Here is a 23,167-nt window from a genome sequence, read left to right on the forward strand (position 1 = left end):
GAGTCAGTATAAGGCTCAACAAGGATCAGTACAAGTCTTATTCCCCCACTGTCCCTCAAAGGGTTGATGTGACCGAGATCTTCTGTTCTCTCTCTCGTCAGTCAAACTGACAGTCAGTCCCTGAAACCCGCCAGTCAAGTATCTAATAATGCATTTTCACCACCAATCAGTCTACTGTGAGTGTGGCTTCATCATGAGGCTGTACATTTACCAAACAAGACAGTGAGTTCCAAGAATTTAAACACTTTTCTACTGGTTTACGTGTTTAGATTTTTGCTGCAAAATTCGCCTACAAAAACACGTAAATCATATAGGAGAGCGTGTCTGTTATCCCTCCAAAGGTGGCGAGCGGAACAAATTGGGGGAGAAAATAGCTCCTTTTCCTCCAAGAGAGGAGGTCGGGAGAACTTGTAGGGGAGCAAGTTTGCCACCTCTGCAAGAGCTGAGTGCGGGACGACTTGGAGGGGAGCACGCTTGCCATCCCTGCAAGAGAGGAAGTTGGAACTACTCCAGAAATTAATCACTGCGACGACCGGCACACATGACCTCAACTGACCCAGAAAATCACTGGATTATAATCATGGAATCTTGGACGCGAGCTCAAACTATCCCTCAAGAAATAAGTGTGTTAAGTTTACTTACAAACCAGCGGTCAGAGCCGGGAAGAGAGAGAGAGAGAGAGAGAGAGAGAGAGAGAGAGAGAGAGAGAGAGAGAGAGAGAGAGAGAGAGAGAGAGAGAGAGAGAGCGCTAGTGGTGCAATAAGTCGATGGGAAGAAAATGCTGTCATACAAATAATAAGACGAGTAAAAAAAAAAGAAAAGCAAAGTGAAATATTGTGATGATTACAGTAATAAATCTTATTAAGAAGTGGGGAAACAGGAGTGTATTTATTGTTATCTTAACAACTGTGCTCCACAGAAATACTAAGAAGCCAGACTGCTTGACATGTATTGCTGTATGTTGTGTATATCAGGTTGCAAGTATAAACAAAACTTATCATCAGATTTTACGATACTGAACTGTTTAGTAAACGTTGTCGTAAACAATAAAACTTTATGATGGATGCGAGGTAAGTATTATGTTCCGTCAAATTATTCTTGTTCCTCAAACATCCCTAAAAAATAAGTATAAGCCTCGTGACGATAATATATTCTGAGGTTGAAATGAGGAACTTATTACAAGGGGGGATGGGGAGTGGGAGATACAGTTAGTTCACGTTTCCCTCCAGCCTACAGTTCTGAATCAAGGCGGAGTAAGTGGAGTGAACCTTGAAGTCTAGGGATGATGTGGGGATAAATACATCCATCTCTGAGGGTACGTATGGCAGACCGTAACCAACCTTAATTAACCTAACCTGACATTGTGCAGGCCGACGTAACCTAACATTACGTAATCTAACCTAACATAACGTAACATTGCGTAATTATACCTAACCTAACATTGCGTAAACTAATCTACTTTATCTAGTTTCCTTCAGAATGAGTTAGTGTTTTGTTAACATCTAACAATTCTAACTACAAATGCCAATGGAAAATTCATTCTAATACTCACTCAGAGATGGCGTCGCCTGCACACTCCTGCGACCAGAGTTACGTCATGCAAGTTAAAGTTCATTAAAAAACTTCTCTCGTCCGACACATGCAAAACCATGTTCAGGTCTGGGAAAATATATGATTCATCTGATCTTCTCATGCATTAATTTTCTCATGCGAAACAAATGGGCTGCATGGCAGGTTTACATCTTTCTTTTCGTTATTAATACGTTTATTTTCAAACAATTTGCAGCACAAAACGAGGCATCATAAAAAAAGAAACCTAATGATATTCACAAAAATCCTCGAGCCTAGAGCTGGACAACACTAAAACATTAAATGTCTTCCATTCTCACATGTTTTTCTTAACACCGACAACATGACTCGTTATTATAAAAGGCAAGTTTTCCATAACTTCCTGAATTCTGAGATTACTCTTTCCTTTTCTCTCCCTTCTTCTCTGCCTCTTTGTCCCTCTTATGTGATACGTAGAGTCATGGCCTCAGTAGAGACCTACTTCTGAGGCTCCAGCCTTCAACCTAAAGAAATATTTACGTCTACCAGCTGCTGCTTCCCGGACACATGTGTTCGCGTGTGACCATCTCTTGTACAGAGCAGCTGGTGTACTGTGTGGCGAAGGTCACGTAGGATCTCGAATGAGAAGAATGGGGTTCAGAGGAGACCGATCATGGGTACTGTGAAGTATCTATGAAAGACTGAATTTTCGTTTAGATGAAAGAGATGGGTGGTTGGCATTTGTGTTCTTAGACTGCCAGAAGGCATTTGACATTTTCACACAAGAGAAGCTGAAAAGGGAACTCAGATATTCTGGAAGGAATAAGGGAAAGACTCGTTCGATGGATAGAAAATCATCTGAATGGAAGAGAACAGATGACGCACGTCAGAGAGAGACTTTTATCTGTGCTTTGGTGTACCGCTGGGCTTTGTCGTAGGGCCTTTATCATTTCTTCATTTAGGTTAATGACTTACCAGAGAATCTGGAGTTGTACCTGGGTATGTTTGCAGATGATGCTTCGGCTATGAGAAAAAATATGGAAAGACCAGAATTTCATCATATCATAAAGGAATTTAGACAAACTTGACACTTCGTCAGATATATCAATTTGATTGAAATTCACCCCAAACAAATGCACATATTGAGGATGAAGCACATTGGAAGAGGGTCATAATGTGAGTATAACCTAAAAGACGTAAACTACTAGAATCTATTGTGAATGAGACTACGGGATCGACACTATAATAATCACATTGCCAGGAAACCATAGAATAAATCTTAAGAAAGCAAAGTAACTGCTACTTGATATCAAAAAGTCTGTTAAAGTATATGGAAAACTCACTATTCAATAAGCTATTTACAACTTAGATCGAAATTAGATGATGTATCTCATCTTTGGTTACTATACTTACAGAAGTAGAGACCTAATAGATAAGGTCAGAGGAAGAGCAAGAAAGATGGTACTTGAGGTAAGAAAGCTGAATTCCTTAGAGTAGGTTTAATTTGCCCATTCTTCATGAAGGATGAACAAAGAAAGATTGTTTACAATCTTAATATAACATGCAGACAGCATGAATCCATGAGTCAAGCTCATGTCTTTGACCTTGACCTTTGAACTTTGAACCTTGTCATCAATTTAGATCTTTTTTAAGCCACGTGTGATGGATGCACCAACAACACTGGTGTAGACTCGGTAAGTTTAGCTTAACTTGGCGGGGGAAAATGATTTAGTAAGCAAGGATAGGCAAAAAAAAGTGCACACACACACACACACACACACACACACACACACACACACACACACACACACACACACACACATACACAATATCGTGAAACAAACTAATTAGCATAAAAAAGTTTATATGTGTGGGGGTTTGGGGAGGGGGTGGGGATATCAGGCCAAGTGTTTCATGTTCAAATCTAATTTTCCAAGAGATGCAATATTTGTCCTCAACTAAAAACAAAATTACATGTTATCTAACAGCTTTACTAACAACAATTTCTTGTCCTGTGTAACTTGTTTCCTGGGGCTAACTCTCCAGCGAGAAGCAGACTGTCACATGTCACATCATCTCTGTGACAGACTGTCACATGTCACATCATTTCTGTTCAGAAAACCTTTGATCATACACATCAGTTTTACAAAAAAAATTATATGGAAGAAATAACATGATTTCTTTTGCCTAATGATCCATAATCTATCAACGTATATAGATATGTTTATATATATATATATATATATATATATATATATATATATATATATATATATATATATATATATATATAAACGAGTGTTTATGCATGGGATGAATAGTTCGAACCTGTGTACCACGAATTCTACATCAAATGAGCAGTAGGGAATCCACTTACCTGTGTCTGTCATTCTAAATATGCAAATAGCACGAGCTAGAATTCAAAAGCAAAAGTAGGAGTAAATGATATAATTCTAGCTATAATCATATCCCTCTCACAGGTAACAGAGGGAAGGAGTTAGTGTAGTGATATAAATTGAGTAAATGATATGTTTTCAAAGATTTCTGTGAATTTCAACCAACTAGGTTCCGTCACGCACGATTTCGTACAACAGATCCGTGATATTTCAACTCCGTGCGTTACCTGCCTCATTAGAACGTGTGATACGTGCCCATACCTACGTATGATATTTACATCAATCGTGCGTGTAATACGTACCCATTCGTAAGTGTACAGTACATATCCTCCGCGGAAGTAATACCCTCCTCATTCGTATGTGCAATCTTCCTCATATACTAAAGTGAACATATAACCTTAAGTTCTACTCAGTAAATATAGATAGCTCCTTCTGGCACGGTTCACATGAGGTTATTAACATCAATGATCATAATTTCCAAGACGTGTTGTTACCTGGGTAAGAACGAGTCCGTTGAGTTATTTGGGTTAACAACCCTGCAGACACAACAGTTCCTCGAGCAGTGGTGATCCTGATGATTAGCTGACACTTAAAGCTGGACGTCAGACAGAGGTGGCAAAGGAATTTAGATGATAATGATTGCATGAGAGGCGGTTATACTAAGTGATAAAGATAAAGAAATTTCGAATAATTATTACCTGTTTACCTTTGTGTATATATATGTACGTGTGTGTGTGTGTGTGTGATGGTTTTCACTAACGTTTCTTATTTAAGTTTTTTGTAGTACTTTCATTCTCATTTATTTCCACGTGTAGTTTCGTATGCGTACATCTTTGTTCTTAATCTTAATGATTCCTGTTCACTTGTTTGAATTTTGAGCGTATGTTCTTCTGTCAATGTGTATATTTACATCAGTTGCTTGGCTAGACCGAATCTTTCACAGGTTTAAATCCATCATGAGCTTAGTGTCAGTCTTTAGCTATGAGTGGCCAGTTCTGCTCTGCTGTTATTGTCATACAGCCTCTAAAGTTAGATATTAACCCGCTCCTATTCTTGTCATAAAACACCTCACGCGAAGCATCAATTCAGCGTCAACTTTCTGTCTCAAGGAGCCAGTTCCCGCCTTTTATTTTTGTCAAAAAGTTCATCTTAATAAGAGCAAACCTCTTGTGAGGAGACCAAGACATACCAGGGAAGCACGCAACGCCCCACACGGGCAAATTACGTCGTCAGATCCTACATCAGGTGGAGACACAACAGGACACCAAGTGGATTAAATCCTACAGCAGGTAAGGCCACACCTTGGCACAAATTGGATCAGATCCCACAGCAGGTGGAGCCACAACAGGACACCAAGTGAATCACATCCTACATCAGGTTAAGCCACATCATCGCCTCCTTTTTTCATCCTGTTACTGGATGTTCTACACATTGTATGCAATATACATAAAACTTCCTCTACTAGTGCCAGTACATTCTCAACATTGTACGTCTTATCTGTGGTAAAAGTTAGCGTCTTTTTATTATCAACGTCAGTATCAATGGCGTATCATCAGTCTTGTATCTAAATGCTCTCTGATTCTCTCTATGTACACATCCTGCGTTGCATTACTTGCTGTTACATTAACGCTGATCCAATCTGCATCTGGGACGAGAACCCCCAAGGCACCATGGACTCACTTAAGCCCACCTGTTCCCCTCCTTTATCGATGCCTTGTACCCACTGTGCGCTCTGTGCTTGCCTCCGCCTACCCTCTGTCGTGTGTCCTTCACCCACACCCTCACCGAAATGCTTCGTCCATGTATCCTTCTGTTCCTCTTCCCCTTCTCTTCCTCCTCCTCCTCTCACTACCCTGCGTTCCCTTCTTCTCCCCCTCACATTCCGTCTCCCAGCCACGAACCTCACTTTTTTGCTCTCTCTCTCCCCCTCAAGTTTTACACGTACGAGCGATTCCTCAACTCATTGTCCTCACGCTGTCTTACCTCACCTCATGAACTTCCTCTTTCTCCTCACGTTGGTGCCCTTGTCTTCTAATCGACCCACGGTCCCTCTGCCAAGTCCCCATTCACTCCCCACCCCTGACAACATATTCATCACTCCTAACCACTCATTCTTCACTCACTGTCACTCACACCTCACACCTAGCCACTCACTTTTAGCCACTCACTTCATTTGTTATCTATTCCTCATAACCCGCTTCCTTACCAGTTCCTGCCTCTCTCTCTCTCTCTCTCTCTCTCTCTCTCTCTCTCTCTCTCTCTCTCTCTCCTCACGCATGAGTCTCAGTTCACACATTTGGCTATGTCTTGCGAACACTGCCCCTCAGGTGAGAAGGGGACCAGGTCTGCAGGGGAATAGATGTCACGAAAAAAATAATAATATACACATGGCGCAAGAAAGGTGGGATGCACGCACGTGAGCAGGAAGGTGTACAGATCGCACGCAACAACAACTCACTAAAATTATATACGTAAAGATTAAACGTAACTCAAAGAATAAGAAACATTATTGTGGAAACATATAGACACGAACCTTTTAGATAAAAAAGATCAAACTTTTATGAATATGAAATTGAGAATTCTAAAATTCATCTGTTTCCTGAGTTCATATACGTGATATAAGAAACTTTTCCTTGAAAGTTTGAAACAGGAATAGATATTGAAGAGAACAATGAAACACCAAGTGTGGCTGGCATATCCAGGGAGATACAGCGATCACCATAGCCACGTAAATATCTGCAACAGATTAATACTTTTACGAGAAAGAATTTTCTTTGATTTCTCTTCTTGAGGATATGGTTATGGCTCAGTCATCTGTTCTTGACGCTACCTCGCTGAAGCGGGAAATGGCGAAAATATATGAAAAAAGACAAACTAAATCATCGACCCATATGACCATATACATTTAACATAAATGAATCCATCAAACGAACAGGTCTGATGATGAAGTACCACATGTATATGAAACAATATGGTCATCAATTAGCTGTTCCAGGGTTTATGTCCTCCCAAGGTTTTCTGTTTATCACTTGCTGGGATAATGATCACAGATCACTGATACACACAGGCCACACTACTGCAGACACACACTTCTAGATTCCTAATGACCCTACATTCTGCATTAAGAAAATTCATCCTAAAGACGTAATGACTGCCAAAACATGGCATGTTTAATGGTATATATATATATATATATATATATATATATATATATATATATATATATATATATATGCACTTTGAGATGAGAATAAAAGAATATTTGACTCTTGCTTCGTGACAACAGCTTGACATCTAAAATACCAGCTCGAGGATGGATAACAAAGGTTCTTTTCACAATGAGCTTTCAAGTTTTCCGTCGTGTGTCGTGTTTTGAGATGCTTTCAGAGGATATGGAGCGGAAAATGATGCATTATATTGTGTGTGTGTGTGTGTGTCTGTGTAAGCACATGGTTATTTCCTGTCGCATTGTTACATACAGGTGTGATGTTGCATAATTCTGTATCAACACGAACATATTGACGTAGAGGTACAGTGACCATAAATGTGTCGGGGACTGAGGAAGGGACGCTACTGAGGTCGGTTTCCACAGTTCCCCACCCACACCTAACTCACCTCCACAGTCTGCCAGAAGGTGGACAGGGAGGCTCCTGCCCTCAGATGTTAAAATCCTTAACATGAGTCATTTCTTTGAGACTAATTAACATGGTTATATAATCCCAAAAATAGGGTATGTGATACATTTATGGACTGACAAAAATGTAATTGGAATTTGTAATTACCTGATTGTAAGGAACTGTTTGTCTAGTACTGACAGTACAAGGAGGGATATCCTTCACTCCCGCAGCCGTGTCTCATAGATTCTCTTCTCCGCCGTACAACATTTCAGGCTTCTGTATGTTTTCTACATTCACAGTTTCTTATCTTCTCCCTCTTATTCACAATACACATGATAAAAAAGTCCTTTTTTCCTATATTTCTCCTCGTTAGTTTATTGCTATGACCTTCAGTTGTATTTTCTTCATTTCTTTCAGAAAATAGTTCACTGTCGACAATGACAGTTTGATTTAAACATCTAGAGTTGTAATCAAGTCTCCCCTTATTCTTTTTTTTCCTTGATGGGCAAATTTATCCCTCCTAACCTCAACCTTGCAACTCAGTTTTCTTATTTTCATCTATCAGCTTTGTTGCACTCGTCTCGACCCTATGGAATAGATCTCTTGGCTAATTCAACTATGTTAACCAAACCTATTTAGATCTACTAAAAGCTGCAAATAGTTTACTAAACATTGCCATATTCATAGTACTTGAGTAATCGATTTCTGATACTACGAAATTATCCAACAGAGAATCTTCCTCCTTACAGACTCTCCTGACATAGTTCTCCGGCGGTAGGACGAGTCCCATGTCACTCTCAACACACACATTCATGTAGGTTGTTGCCTGATAGATTATAGTCAGATCGAGGTCTTCTGTCATTACGTCTCAGCTTCATTCCTTTGCATCTGGTTGAGTTGAACGTCATCAGACGCGTATCGGATCAACCCTGGAGTTTGTCCAACGTCCCTTTGTAAGTTGATGTAATTTCGGTCCTTCTTGCTTATTTCATGACCGTGTGTGTGTGTGTGTGTGTGTGTGTGTGTGCTGGATAGAGAAGGCCTTGCGGCAGAGGCCACATCATGTCATCCATCGTACAATACCCACCGTCATTACTGCCATGGTCTGGTATGCTTGTTGTTGTGTGTGTGCGGGGGTGAGGCCGGTGCTGGGGGCAGACGCCCGGCTCCTCCAGTCGCCGCCAATGACAGCTTCCGGCTACCCCAACCATCACAGGGGAGGCAGCGGGTGTTCTAGAGGTTACTGTAGCGTGTGCTGGCCAGGGGCACTGGTGGCTGCCTGCGGTGTGTGTGTGTGTGTGTGTGTGTGTGTGTCTTATGAATAAAGTGTTACACTGGTGTTGCCCTGTCTTTTAAAACTTGCACATGTGTACGATGTCTTTATTCTACGTGTGTATGCGTACACACGCCAGTGTGTGGAAGCTGGGCAGCCTTGGAGTCCCAGGAGATCCTGGAAATAAGAGTCTTTGGCTAATATGAGAGAAGAGAGAGAGAGAGAGAGAGAGAGAGAGAGAGAGAGAGAGAGAGAGAGAGAGAGAGAGAGAGAGAGATCAAACTCCATCACTTCTCTCTCCTCAAAACTAATCCGTCTTTCACCATTTCATTCCAAGACTCAGTCTTCACTGGTCAAGGGTATCGTTCCCTGGAGTTGCTACAGTAATCACCTGATGTGTCAGACGTTGGCCCCGTGGGTGTATTAAGACTAAACCCCCCTGAGGTGGTAATGATGATTTCACAGAATACTTATGTATTATGTGAAATATTTGTGATCAAGGCTCCTCCTGTTTTACTCTTAAAAATGCTTAGATGATATTCATTAAGCCAACAAATGCTCACTTTCTCTAGGAATTATCTGTCCTATATTCATAAAAAGCGTAAAAAATGTAGGTCCGCTAGTACAGTAGTACTGAAAATGGACCGTGTGGTCTACCTTTTTCTTTCTCCAGCGTTATAATGTTTGTCCAGGTTCGATTCCTCGCTAAGTTTATAGATCTGTGGTTGTTGTGTGTCGGTGGGCCGCCAGCAGTGCCCCAAATGACCCAAGATTTGCCTGATGGCTTGACGTCTTGCCGGTCACACGCAGCTCAGGGCCGACCCAACGCTCGTAAATGCATCATAAACGCCCCAGGTGACCCGGACTGGTGGCTGCCTCACTGTGGGTCGTGGCCAGCAACACACGACTGCCTCCCCACACGGTAGAACCAATCCTCGTTTGTGCAGAGGGTAATTAAAGATAGTTAGGCACACACACACACACACACACACACACACACACAATCAAGTGTTAGAGGAGTTGGCAACATGAAAGCCGAATTGCATTTACTAACCTAACCTTACATTCCTCGGGAACCAAGACTGGTAAACATAGACTGTAATTCTTAAAGTAAACATTATTTATGAAAGTTTGAAAATGGCGTCGGCTCGCACGCGAGGTAACATCTGGTTCATGACGATGAAACTTACACTTGCTTTCATTTGGCTGGTAATGACACCTCTGTGTTGTGAGGATTACAGTGACGAAGGTTATATTCTTGATGGAAATCGTATTTGTGAAAAATTTGGGTAAAGAAAATGTGTAAATTAAAGGAATGATGATATTAGAATAAAAAAAATTGGTAAAACGAAAGAAGAAGAATGTTAATCATACTTATGAATATCTCAGTTATTAAGGCTAACAATACAGTGATCAATGTCGAGGTGACGGTGAAAATGATAGTTATTATTAGTGATAATGATGAGCTGAATGTGTCTGAGAATGTTGATAGTCAGGCCCTCATAATCAGCCACCTCACTCGTGTAAACAAAGACACATGCAGACATGTGGTACATACACGTGTCCCTGTAATGAAAGATACATACAAAAATATATGTCTATCGAAGGGGAAATAATAGATCTATCCTAACAGCGATGTTTCCTTGGATCATAATAAGACCTCCTTACATTCATGATAGCTGATTGAGCCTATGTCATGACAGCTAACGTTAGCTTCCTGACGACAGCTAAAGTTAAGGTCGGGTACAGTGAGAGTGTTCGTGTTGTAGGTCCCATTTGACCACTGGGAACGGGAGCGTAAGAATATCATAGGTCGTGGAAGACTGCAAACACGCATACGTTGGGCAGGACGATCACCACGAAATCCTCGACATCGGAACAAAAGAGAAGGACGACCATTTCCTCCACGTCTACACAAAAGAACGACCACCACGTCGTGCATGACCACAGGGGTAGTTAGTTATGTACGACAGCTATTGTCCACTGTGGCAGTCGCGCACGACCACTGGGGTAGTTAGGTATGTACGACAGTTGTCCACTGTGGCAGGGGACGGGCGTGATCGAGACGGTTGCGCCACCCTCTCCGCATCTTGTTATACACATACATACGCCCCTGTTGTCACCGTCCCTCCTCCCTAGTGATCTCCAACTCCCGACCTCCTCCGTCGCTGACCTTCACACAAGAGCCCGGGTGGGTCCTGCCTGCCCTCAACCATCGCTGACTGCGGCTGGGTCATCATGCGACAGATTCCCTGACAGGTCAGCGTGTTAGCCGAAATCGTGCCAAATAGGTCTCGTGTTTCATCGCAGACCCACTGAAGGTGATGGATGGAGGCAGCAGGACCTAGTGGGACATTTTACTATGTTTTCCTATTTTTATTTTCAGTTGATTGCCAAAATTAGACATGCTACATGTAAATAGAAAATGTAAAGGGAGTATATATATATATATATATATATATATATATATATATATATATATATATATATATATACACACACACAAAGGTAATATTTATTGCTGCTTGTTAGTTGTTCCTCCTTGTGGAAGATAATGAGTGTACACTGTCAACTCCAAGTTTATGCTTGTCTCTCTATTTTTATCTCAATTATACTTCATTCTGTAACATATCCTATCAAGAAACTGTGACATATAGAGTACTACAGAGTCTCTCTCTCTCTCTCTCTCTCTCTCTCTCTCTCTCTCTCTCTCTCTCTCTCTCTCTCTCTCTAAGATTTCAATTAGCATAAATATCACCATTCGAGAGTTACTGGTAGTTTTGCAGATGCAATCACTCTGCTGTGAAGTCGAATTTGCTTTGGGTGGAGGACCAGCAGTCCATTGATATCTGGAAACGATCCAATGAAAGAGCCGCAACCCTACCGGATGACCGTATTATCCGGATACTATCCATTGGTCCTGCTGGAAGAACTGGAACCCAACCGGGTGAACAGAGTATCCGGATATCATCCGCTGGAAGACCTGGAACCGTACCAGATGACCTTACCATCATGCCAAGTGGATCTTATTCTTTCAGACACTGAAGATATGTCCCTCCCATCATGCCTCATCCCATCTGGGATTCAATGGAATTCCAAGCTCAGGTCGATGGCTACACGCTTCACTGAAAATATGACTAGCAAAATAGAAAGACGTTTTGGGCAGCTGGTGAGCCACATTTGAAAGACACAGTGAGGAGTAGAGGCTAGCATAATAATAACAAAGTTCACAATGAAGTGAAGAAGGAATAAGGGATAAGGAGTCTTATGAATTACCGAAGAGACCGACTACCATAGTGAAGGCAATGGAACCGCTTCCTTCACTACAGTAGAAGTTACTTTTGACCTTATAATGCCTACTTATAATACAGGATTTCCGGTCAAACACCTTACGGTTTTGGATTCATTCCCAGTTCTATCATTTACGCATTTGATAAACATAAGTCCCTCTAAAAATTTGATAGTATACCTGAACAAAAATTAAAACAGTTTCAGTCGTAAAAATTTTCAAAAATCATTTATAGCGGATGATAATTATTTGGCCATTTTCGCGTAATGTGTTTTTGATGAGTCAAAGAAAAAAAAATGTGTGGCAATCAAAGACCTGCAGGTAAACCGACTGCATCACCTGCTGGCTGATTATCGATCCTGTGCACGTGAGCAGGAAATCTCTGACAAAATTCTGTATTTTGTGATGAGTTATACTTGGGAGAACGTGACTGTGAGATATATCAATGAAGATTTATTTAATTTTTCCCATGCTTGATCGCCGTTTTCTGTGTTTGCAGCGTAGGGCCAAGACCAGACGAAGGCCACAATCGTTCACACTCATTCTTTAGCTGTCATATGTAATACACCGAAACCACAGCTCCCTATCCACAACCACACCCCACAGACCTTTCCATGGCTACCGCGGACGCTTCACATGCTATGGTTCAGCCCATTGTGATAGCATGTTAATCCCTGTATACCGTATCGTTTCAATTCAGTCGATTCTGTGCACGCCTTTCACCTTCTTGCATGTTCAGGCCACGATCGCTCAAATTTTTTTCTTCACTCCATCCCTCCATATCCAATTGGTCCCCCTCGTTCTCTTTGTTACCTCAACTTCTGACACATGTACCCTCTTTGTCAACCCTTCCTCACTCAGTCTTTCTATATATCTAAACAATTGTAGCACATCCTCTTCAGCTTTCTCAACCACACTCTTATCAATACCGATACATCTTTTTTAAACCTTCAGTACTTACTCGATCAAAACCACCTTACATCACATGTTGCCTCAAAAACTACATTTACAACGCTTTGAAATGTTTCAAAACAATATATGTGTGAGGTGGTTTGATCACTGTCTGAAGAACAAACAGTGAATGTAATATTTGAGGGAGGAAACATGGACTGGTGCCACTCGAGTTGAATCCAAGGTTGATACAGTGCGAGTAAACTCCAGTAACACATGACCCTGCGTAACGTTACAGATTCCTCGTACCAAGCATAAGATTTCCCAGGGGTGGACATGCGACCACAAGCAATCAGTGTCTGGGTCTTCTGACGAAACATTGCTCTGGAGAAATTACTGCTTGCATTCAGATCTCGTAGATATGTATTGGATCAGAGTTCCCAGAATTTGCTAGTAAGTTACAATCAGATCCTAAAGTCCACTAGATTTATAGCTGTGATGGTACACCATGCTTCCGTCTCCGAGTCCATCAGGAGGAGTTAGGAGACATGTGGACAGGTTTGGGTCCAAGTGATGATGTAACCTTCAAGGTCACAAGACACAAGATAGAGACGCCTCAAAGCATTGTCTCCAATGGAATCCAAACCTTCATACTATAATTCAGAATTCGTATGCTGGAACGTACGAATTTTGAACAGAGAAAACGCTGAAGGTGTAACTGATCAAAAAACAAAGAAATGTAAAGAAGAGGAAAATGATAGAAAAAAAAAGAATGCAAAGTTCCTTATGAAAAAGTAGTCCCCGCCTCCCCACGAGCACCTGCGAAGAGATTTTGCCTGAGAGAGAGTTATCTCACAGCAAAGTGACCAGCAACACTGAACACACATCAAACCATGAAGAGACCAGTGGTCCCTCTACCAGACTACGCACTGTACATGGCCCAGACTCTACTTCCAGACCCACCAGTGGTGCCTCTACCAGATTACCCACTGTACATACCTTAGACTCCGCCTGCCAGACCCACAATACGGCCTTTCCTCTCTCCACCATCCACACAGCATCTTCAGCACAAATCATGAGAATACTGAGGCACCCGATCCCCCCTAGTATCTCTTAGCTCAGCTGGACGACATGGCAGACGCAGAGGCAATTATTTAGCTCATGGTGACCAAGGCTAACGTGAGGGACATTTATAATGCTATGAATTTATTTCTAAGTCTTATAGAGAACATATATGATCGAGATACCTTAATCTTGATCTGTATCATAAAGCTGGTAATTGCACAACGAAATATTACTATCCCTTATTACAGGAGACACAACATGCATTTTACCCCCGTACCTCCGTTAGTCTTTGAGAACATAGAGAATAAATGTAGATTCACCTTTAGATTCAAGACATTTCCTGCCTCTATAAACTTCACCATCCATCTACTCCAGTTTAATGAAGTACACTTAGTCACATGAGCGTCATCCACCCGCTCCACAACCAGTCCAGTATGTGGCATTACCCTCTGTATCCTGCTATTAGTGAGTCAAGTCCCCACTCACGGACCTCCTCTTCCTTCCACAGTTTGACTCTACTTACATGTATTCTTGAGCGACATATACAGAGAGGTATTCCTTGATGAATATTGTCACTGTCTTTGAAGAAGCCAATCCCAGACGCTGTACCTGTGATGTCGGCGCCACACAATTATTCTCTTCATGTCCGCCGGGAATTCTCATTACCAAGTTTATTTGGGGTTAGTCTATTGAGTGAGGTGTGGGGTCGATTGCACTTCCGCCTTGCAAACCCAAGTGGGATACCGTCATGTGCTGACTGGAATCAAAACATATTGATTACTTCCCATCATCTGCGTGTGCTGGTCCGCCTTCCCTACTGGCCAGCTCCATCGAGACACGAACCTCTTACCGACGCTCTACTCCACCATCCGGTGACCATAACTGATGTATCTTGACAGGAAAACAAAACACAGAAGTTAATTCTTACAAACGTCATTGTGTGTGATCACCTTCGTGGGTGAGGGCGGTCAACGTTCAGAATAGTTAAGTAACTCTACGTGCGTAAATAATGACTTTCCTGCCTTGATGATGAGACGCACAACGCTATGGATCAGGTTCTCCGTCTGACCTCCCTTGTGTTACACAAGACATCATCACGAGATATCATTAAGGCTACGATATCAGAATTCCAGGAAATACTTTTCCTCAGAGTAAACTTGGTAATATCAGGAGCAGTCGTGGTATGTCTCCTGCTGGAAAACACTTGATGACTTAACTACACTGTTGTCTTGAGGTTGGTCAGTCACAACTACCGTTATTGAGTTTTAATTACGTGCGTAGTTATTTTTTAGCCACCTTCAAAGTTGCTGGCAACCAATTAACACGTCTCTTGCTAGTCATTCAATCAAGCTGGGTCACAGGTCATGCAACACACTCATTTGATGATACACAACGTTCCGAAGGAAAAGATTTGACCTCCTTTTTTCCAGACTATGTGGCACGGTTGGCCGAGATTCTGACAGTTATGCTAAGAATGATTTAACATCACATTCTTATCAGACTGTGAGTGAACAGGTCAAATATATATCCCCAGGACGCCTCACCAAGCAGTACTCTGTAATACTCAGATATACTCATCATATTCAAACGGAGAGAGAGAGAGAGAGAGAGAGAGAGAGAGAGAGAGAGAGAGAGAGAGAGAGAGAGAGAGAGAGAGAGAGTAACGTTATGATGGTAGCAATACCATACTTAAGTCATCCCTTCATCCATCACTAAGGAGAAATGGGTCACTTTATAACACACACAAAAAAGTCTTTAACACCACGAACTTAAAACTACTCAAGAACGCCACAACACGGCGCTACTGTTCTATTCTGAGGCCAGGATCGCGTGGCTAAAGGTCACCTCTATATAGGTGGTTGGCTTACGTAAGTGTCAAGGAAGCAGCAGACCTGCCTGACACCGTGGCTGAGGGCAATTGACCAACCTGACACCATGACTGGGGGCAGTAGACCAGCCTGACACCGTGGCTGTGGTCAGTGTGTGTGTGTGGGTGATGGAACCACAGTAATTAAACTGCCTCGCCCGATTGTGTCTCGCGTTCCTCCTCCCCCCTCTTCCCCAAGTGATCCCCCTCCCTCCAACGGAATGTTGTCGATTCAAGTTTCTCTCCCCAACACCTGTTGGGTGTACGGCTTATTGTCAGGTGTGTGTCGTCAACAGTTTGCATACTCAGATGACCTGAGTTTAAATAAGTACATCAATACGTATATACAAACATTCATACATACATACATACATACATACATGTATTTGATCCTGTGTCCTCAGTTAATACACTTAATATGAACATACATGACACATCAGCGTATCCGAATTTTTCATCTCTCTTTGAAGATCTGAAGATGGTGAGTTGACCTTAAGCCAAGGTATGACACAAGACCCTCTGATCTTCCTTATGAACATCCCGTCAATAGGACAAGAAATACAGTAAGTGAAGCCAGATTTTACGAAAGTAATTAATTTCTAGAAACCTCCAAGTATATATCAGTGGCTAATTAAGCTAATGACAAGGCGATAATGACCAATTACCTGAACATGAAAACATCGCCGAGGGAACAAGAGATGGGCTTAAGTGGTGCCTCGCGTGTCTCCGGATCTGGCAATACGTCTAACAATTTAAGGATTTGTTGTTCCTGCAATTAAAATTATCCACATACTAGAACTGGGGGAACCCCCACACGTAACCCCCCCCCTCCAAGACCAGATGGGCTACCCAAGTACGTATATATGTTACCTGAGGTGACTGACCTGGACGGGAACTGGGCTGTCTCACAGGTAAGTATGTAACCTGGGCTGTACTGGGAATGTTTCATAGATAGATTGTATAGTTTGTTATCTAACTCCATAGTGATATATATATATATATATATATATATATATATATATATATATATATATATATATATATATATATATATATATGAGAGAGAGAGAGAGAGAGAGAGAGAGAGAGAGAGAGAGAGAGAGAGAGAGAGAGAGAGAGAGAGAGAGAGAGAGAGAGAGTGTTCATATAAAGACCCATCAGTCTGTCTAAGTTCGTGTCATACATTCCCTCGTCAAAGCCCACCTGTGCACCAGCTATCGACCCATACCCTGTGTGTGACGGCGTCAGGTCACAATACCTCATGCAAAAAAGTCTTCTGATGCGATACGCCTTCTGTAATGACGGCCACAAGCTCCATGCTACACCATCGTAGCACAAAAATAGGTAAAGAAATATTTGTATTAAATGAGACTCCACCACGATACTCTCATCAACATGGTCCTGGTGTCGACTTTACTTTTGTGAGAAATTTTTCTTTTATGAAAGTAAAACTCTATCTACCTATGATTATCCCTACCTATATACCTCTGATTATTTCTACCTACGTTATCAATGGATCTCGTTACACATTTAACTATGATTCTCGTTGCCTATCTACCTCTGATTCTTTCTACCTATATTACCTATGATTCTCTCCACATACGTTACCTATGATTCTACCTAAACTTGTAATAAGAGATGGAACGTTTCTCTTTCTTGCCATTAGGGATGAATTAACAACAGTCTCATGTCGTCTGTGTATAGAATACCGACATATGCACCAATCTCAAAACAAAATGCAGATCATACCCAACATCTGCATACATACATACAAATCATATTTCATAATTGTTAAACGGAGTATTCAGAGTATTCAAGAATTATTCTTCACTGTTGTACAATTAATCCGAGAAAATTGGCATTAGATATAAAGTTCATCTGAAAATACTGAATAGCATTTTCCATTACAGAGAACAGGAATACATTGCATCTAAAGACGTCTTTTTCTGTTTGTAAAGCTACACCATAGACCGTCTCTCATTTACTTAGGGGGAACTTAAACAACTTATTACGAATAATTACAGTGCGGAGGAGAAAAGACCAATCTTTACCATCAACACAATTACTGGTCTTTTTTTAGGTTTAAACACAGAGCCTCTTTCTCCAACATAGGATCTCTTTCTTCAACGCAGGGTCTCTTTCTCCAACATAGGGTCCTAGTCTCCATTGAAAGATTTCACTCCACACAGGGTCTCAGTCTCCCACAAAGGGTCCTCGTCTCCCACACAGGGTCTTAGTCTCCCACAAAGGGTCTTCGTCTCCCACACAGGGTCTTCGTCTCCCACACGGGGTCTTCGTCTCCCACAAGGGGTCTCAGCCTCCCACAAGGGGTCTCAGCCTCCCACACGGGGTCTCAGCCTCCCACACGGGGTCTCAGCCTCCCACACGGGGTCTCAGCCTCCCACACGGGGTCTCAGCCTCCCACACAGGGTCTAAACCTCCCGCTGCTAACAGATTGTCTGTAGTGCTGCTGACATTGGGAAGACCCACTTGTGTTGTCATTATGGAATTTGTATGATGGTAATGAGGTGTCTTGTGGGGAATCTTGTGTTATAATGTTGGACGGTGACAAGACCGTAGGCGAGAAAGTATAGCTCCTCCATTTCTGGGGAGCGTGATTTTATGTAAGAGCAAGACTGCTGAAGTGGAATATAAGATTGAGTCAGGTGAGGCAATTGTTTAGCAGCTTGTCAACATACTTGGGTCAGATCCTTTTGTCAGAGTTGCGATTGAGGAGGGAGAAATCTGCGAGTGTGAGGTAGAAGTGAAAGTTTTATGAGCACCACGGAAGCTCATACCCAAACACACTCGGGAAGGCAAGGGTGAAAGGCCTGTAGTGCGTGACACCTGTGCTCGTTAAGCTCCTTATAGCAACGTGCCCGACTGACCTGTAAGTAAACTATTTCTTCCACGCCACGTCAGTCACACCGCAGGTGTAAACTACGTATTCGTCAGCCTCATCACGGGTGTAAACAACATAGTTTACAATCCCAGTGGAAACTTAATCTGTTTTCATGAACGCAATGACCCAGTCTTGGGCGTCGGTATTAGATTAGTGTGTGCCCGACGGACATTATCAGTAGTAAAGAAAAGACTCCTGAAATACATATCCCTAGTCATCATACGCTGCCATTATCACACGACGTAAACCAACGTCACAAAGAGAGTTTGTGGAACTGCTTAGAAAAGATTATGTGTTATGCTGACTGCATGGAATGCCAACGTAAAGAATTTAAACAAAATGACTCACTCTTCCGTGGGAGGGAGGAACCATGGCGTTCTGATGAGGAATCCAGTTTATAGTTAATGTCTACCGTATTTTGATACTTATGATTACGTGATGCGTAATTATTGTGCTAAATTACCGTGAGTATGATGAAGGAATTTACTTGCTGATGTCGACAATGATTATGGAATTATAGTCTGTTCCAGGATTAACAGCAGGTCGTGTACTATACCCGTACTTGCCATCACGGACGGCAATTAACATACTTTTGCCAACGCTGAGGGGAAGGGACACTCCTGCACCCACTACCACCACCTCAGAGGATAGAGAGGCCCTTCCAACACTCACTACTACCAGCTCAGGGGGCAGAAGTCGTCCTGTCACCCTCACCAACACACTCCACTGCTCCCGTCCAGCCAAATGCTTAAAAAAGGCAAACAAACTTCACCATACGCCACGCGTGACCATACTTCCAGATGCTCACACTTTCACAGTAAAGTGAGGAGTGATGCAGACACTCCAGGTGATGAGGACATCTCTGGGACTTCGGTCATCAACGTTAAAGTCGAAAATTATTGTGGTTTATAGGCAAGCAGGAGGATGGGCTCCAGGTTCATCTGATAAACGGTTTGTCACTAACGACGGAGACGATGGGTCAGGACGGAGGAGAAAATGAGCAGAGTTGACAGTGAAGCTACGACACCAGTCCACCAACCCAGTGAAGGATGGACGTGACGAGAGAGACATGATCACAAAATAAAGAGAAATAAATAAAGATAATTCACAATGAAAACAGACTCAACAAGTTCATTCTTCGAACGTAGACAGACAGTGTATTAACCTTCGCAGACTGATATTCATAGGGATGAAAATAACCCAAATTCCAGCATATATCATGAACCAACACGGCCAAATTTTCTTCAACAATATTCTGACGGCCGAAGCTATGAACGCCACAAGAGTCTCAGAGGAATTACATTCTACATAATTTGATGATACAATATGACAAACGCGCTCCCTTCGGCGGAAAAGAAAATTACTTTGGCTCCATATTACCTCAGATGACGCAATATATACACACCAACCCTCTTGATCATGGGAGGTGCAGCTGTATCTCATGTTGACCGGACAGGAATACTGAGAATGTTCATGTTAATCCTGACAGATTTTACATCATCTACATCTTATGCATTTCTTATGATATATATATATATATATATATATATATATATATATATATATATATATATATATATATATATATATATATATATATATTATCCCTGGGGTTAGGGGAAAAAGAATATTTCCCACGTTCTTCCTGCGTGTCGTAGAAGGCGACTAGAAGGGAAAGGAGCGGGGGGATGGAAATCCTTCCCTCTCGTTTTTTTTTTTTCTAATTTTCCAAAAGGGGAGAAGAGAAGGGGACCAAGTGAGAATATTCCCTCAAGGGAATATATATATATATATTCATAGTTAATAAAAGACTGAGGAGCTGCCAGCGCCCGAGATGACAATGGCGTAATTAGTGTACAGATGATGCTCTGCAGTTTATATCATTCATATCTTTCAAAAGAAAGTTTGTGCAAAGTATCACTAGAAAAAGTTTGTGCCAGGCATCACTATAACTCATTCTCTTTAAAAATGTTCTCTTATGGTTTGCAGTCATTTTGAAATGTCTTTTGTAGTCTTTCTCAGTCACTAAGTCTTGTCAGCAGTGATGGCTGCGTTGCTAGATCTGCACACTGTATTCGCTACTTTCTCATTCAAAACTGATCTGTTAATTAGTGAGAAAGTTCTTCTATGTTTACGAGCCATTCTCATTATGTTGTTTCTCCAGCGTAACAACACTAGAATGCACTATAAGCATTGAAAGTTATCTTTAACAACATTGGAACAAAACCGTACTTAGCGTTCACCGCTGAAACGGAACAATTCATACATCTTACTAGGCCCGCTCTTGTTAGCATGAAGCAAGAAATCCCTCTGAATACTTTCTTCACAAATAATGATAATCAATTCAATTCTCTATGTTAAACAACAGCGACAACAACAACAGAAACAAGTCTCTGGACTTGCGAAAGCATAGATCACAAACACCGTCAGTAACTCTACGGTAAGCACAACCCACATTCCAATAACTGAAAAACTCTACGGCCACGACCAGCCACATTTCACTACCATATAACCATACGCTCTCGCCCATCCACATTTCAGTGTAAAGAAATAAAGTTAACGAACTTAACAAATCACATTTCACCTAGAAACAAACGTTCTACCAACTAACCTAACATCTGCCATTTCGTTAAGAACGAAGAGTCTGCGAACTTCGGCTAATACGTCATGAGAATTTCGAGTAAATGTTTTTAGATGGTTTTCCTCTGTAATCATCCTTAATATGACTAATTCCTCAATTCCCGCTACGTATCTCAGGACATGTCTATCTGTTTGATGGTTCTGGCTACAAAAAATATTTTGTAGTTTACAAATTTGTGTTCATGGCAACCTCCTCAACCTTCTGGCTTCAGGCAACCAACATGTCTACAATGATTCCCTTCACGGAGCAAACATCCAGACCCAGCCCGCTCCTAAACCACCAGCAGAAGGGAAAAGAAAAAAAAAGCTTAGAGAATTAGGAATGTGATTACAGGCCGCGCCATCACTGAATATGACTTTTCCCTGGGAGACTGGTGGTGCCATTGTCCCTTACTCACTCCTCCAGCTGGGGCGGCCCGGCACAGATGAAGGCTCTGTGCAATGCCGTGGAAGGAGATTCGATAATGATGTTGACTTTCAGATAATATTACATTTGATGGTTACATGAGAATTGGTTAGGTCATGTACTTATGCTAGACTTCTCAGGATAAATGAGATTAATTTTTCTGTTTTCGGTTGTATTTAGTTAAGTAAGGTAGTTAGGTCAGATTTGGTTAGGTGTAAGGATGCAGAAATGATGAACAAAGTTTATGCAGATTAGGAAACCTCTAAGGATATTCATAAATTTCTTTATCTTACTCTCCGGAACTCAAGCGGAGACCAGACGATCCACAAGAAGTACCCAAATAATTTGTATATGATATTGATGAAAATTCAAAAGTATTGAATTCCCTATCCAGCAGCCGGAAACTCTTTGTAGTCACGTGTACGTTCATGTAACACCTGCCTGATGCATCAAGCAAGAGGGATGGCGACAGCCAACCCTCTAATTCCCATCCACCCACAATGGTGAAAAGTTGACGCACATATATGAACAATATCACGCAAACTATAAAGCCAAAATTGTATTCGAACTTCAGTATCGGCAAAGTAATGTTACAGTTTAACAAAGATAGATGACTGAAAGAATAAGAATTGGTTGCAATATTTTTTTTTTCTGGATATGAGTCATGTGATACCGTGACTCGACCAGCGTCATGTGATGCAGTGATTCGACCAGTCTCGTGTTATATAGACACCCGACCAGAGTCATGTGATATAGTGATAGGGCCAAAGTTGTGCGATATAGATTTCACCACCTTCGGTGACTTAATGACCCAACCAGACCAAGTGTGACATAGTGACCCGACCAGATTCGTATAATATAATTATCCGACCAACCACACATGATACAGTGACCAATTACACCTATATAAATTTTTAGTAACACCTTCATATGCTTCAGCATATGGGGATATATCGTAATACCTTCATATACTTGTATATCTACCTATCTGCACCAGGAGTCCCTTCCCTAAAGCCATGTCTTATAGTTCGTATTTGTAAAATAAACAATACTTTTTTCAGCAGCTTAAACATCGCAAATTACCTGAACTCACAAGACAGATCTGTTCTCCCGAAATTCTTTAAGATCAGCACCAACATCCGAGATATGATAGTTAACGGTTCATCCTGAAACACTGTTTTTCCTCCGAGTTCACTAGAATACAGCTTCTCTCAGATCAAAGAGAGAGAGAGAGAGAGACAGACAGACAGAGAGAGAGAGAGAGAGAGAGAGA

General features: G+C 41.6%; 1 protein-coding gene across 2 annotated transcripts in view; it reads right to left on the reverse strand.

Moving 5' to 3' along the window:
• LOC139755847 (inactive ubiquitin carboxyl-terminal hydrolase MINDY-4B-like) overlaps positions 1–23,167 on the reverse strand; it is a 104,571-nt gene that overhangs the window by 43,753 nt on the left and 37,651 nt on the right. The window lies entirely within an intron of this gene.

The sequence above is a fragment of the Panulirus ornatus genome, chromosome 20 (assembly GCF_036320965.1).
Source record: "Panulirus ornatus isolate Po-2019 chromosome 20, ASM3632096v1, whole genome shotgun sequence".
Taxonomy (NCBI): domain Eukaryota; kingdom Metazoa; phylum Arthropoda; class Malacostraca; order Decapoda; family Palinuridae; genus Panulirus; species Panulirus ornatus.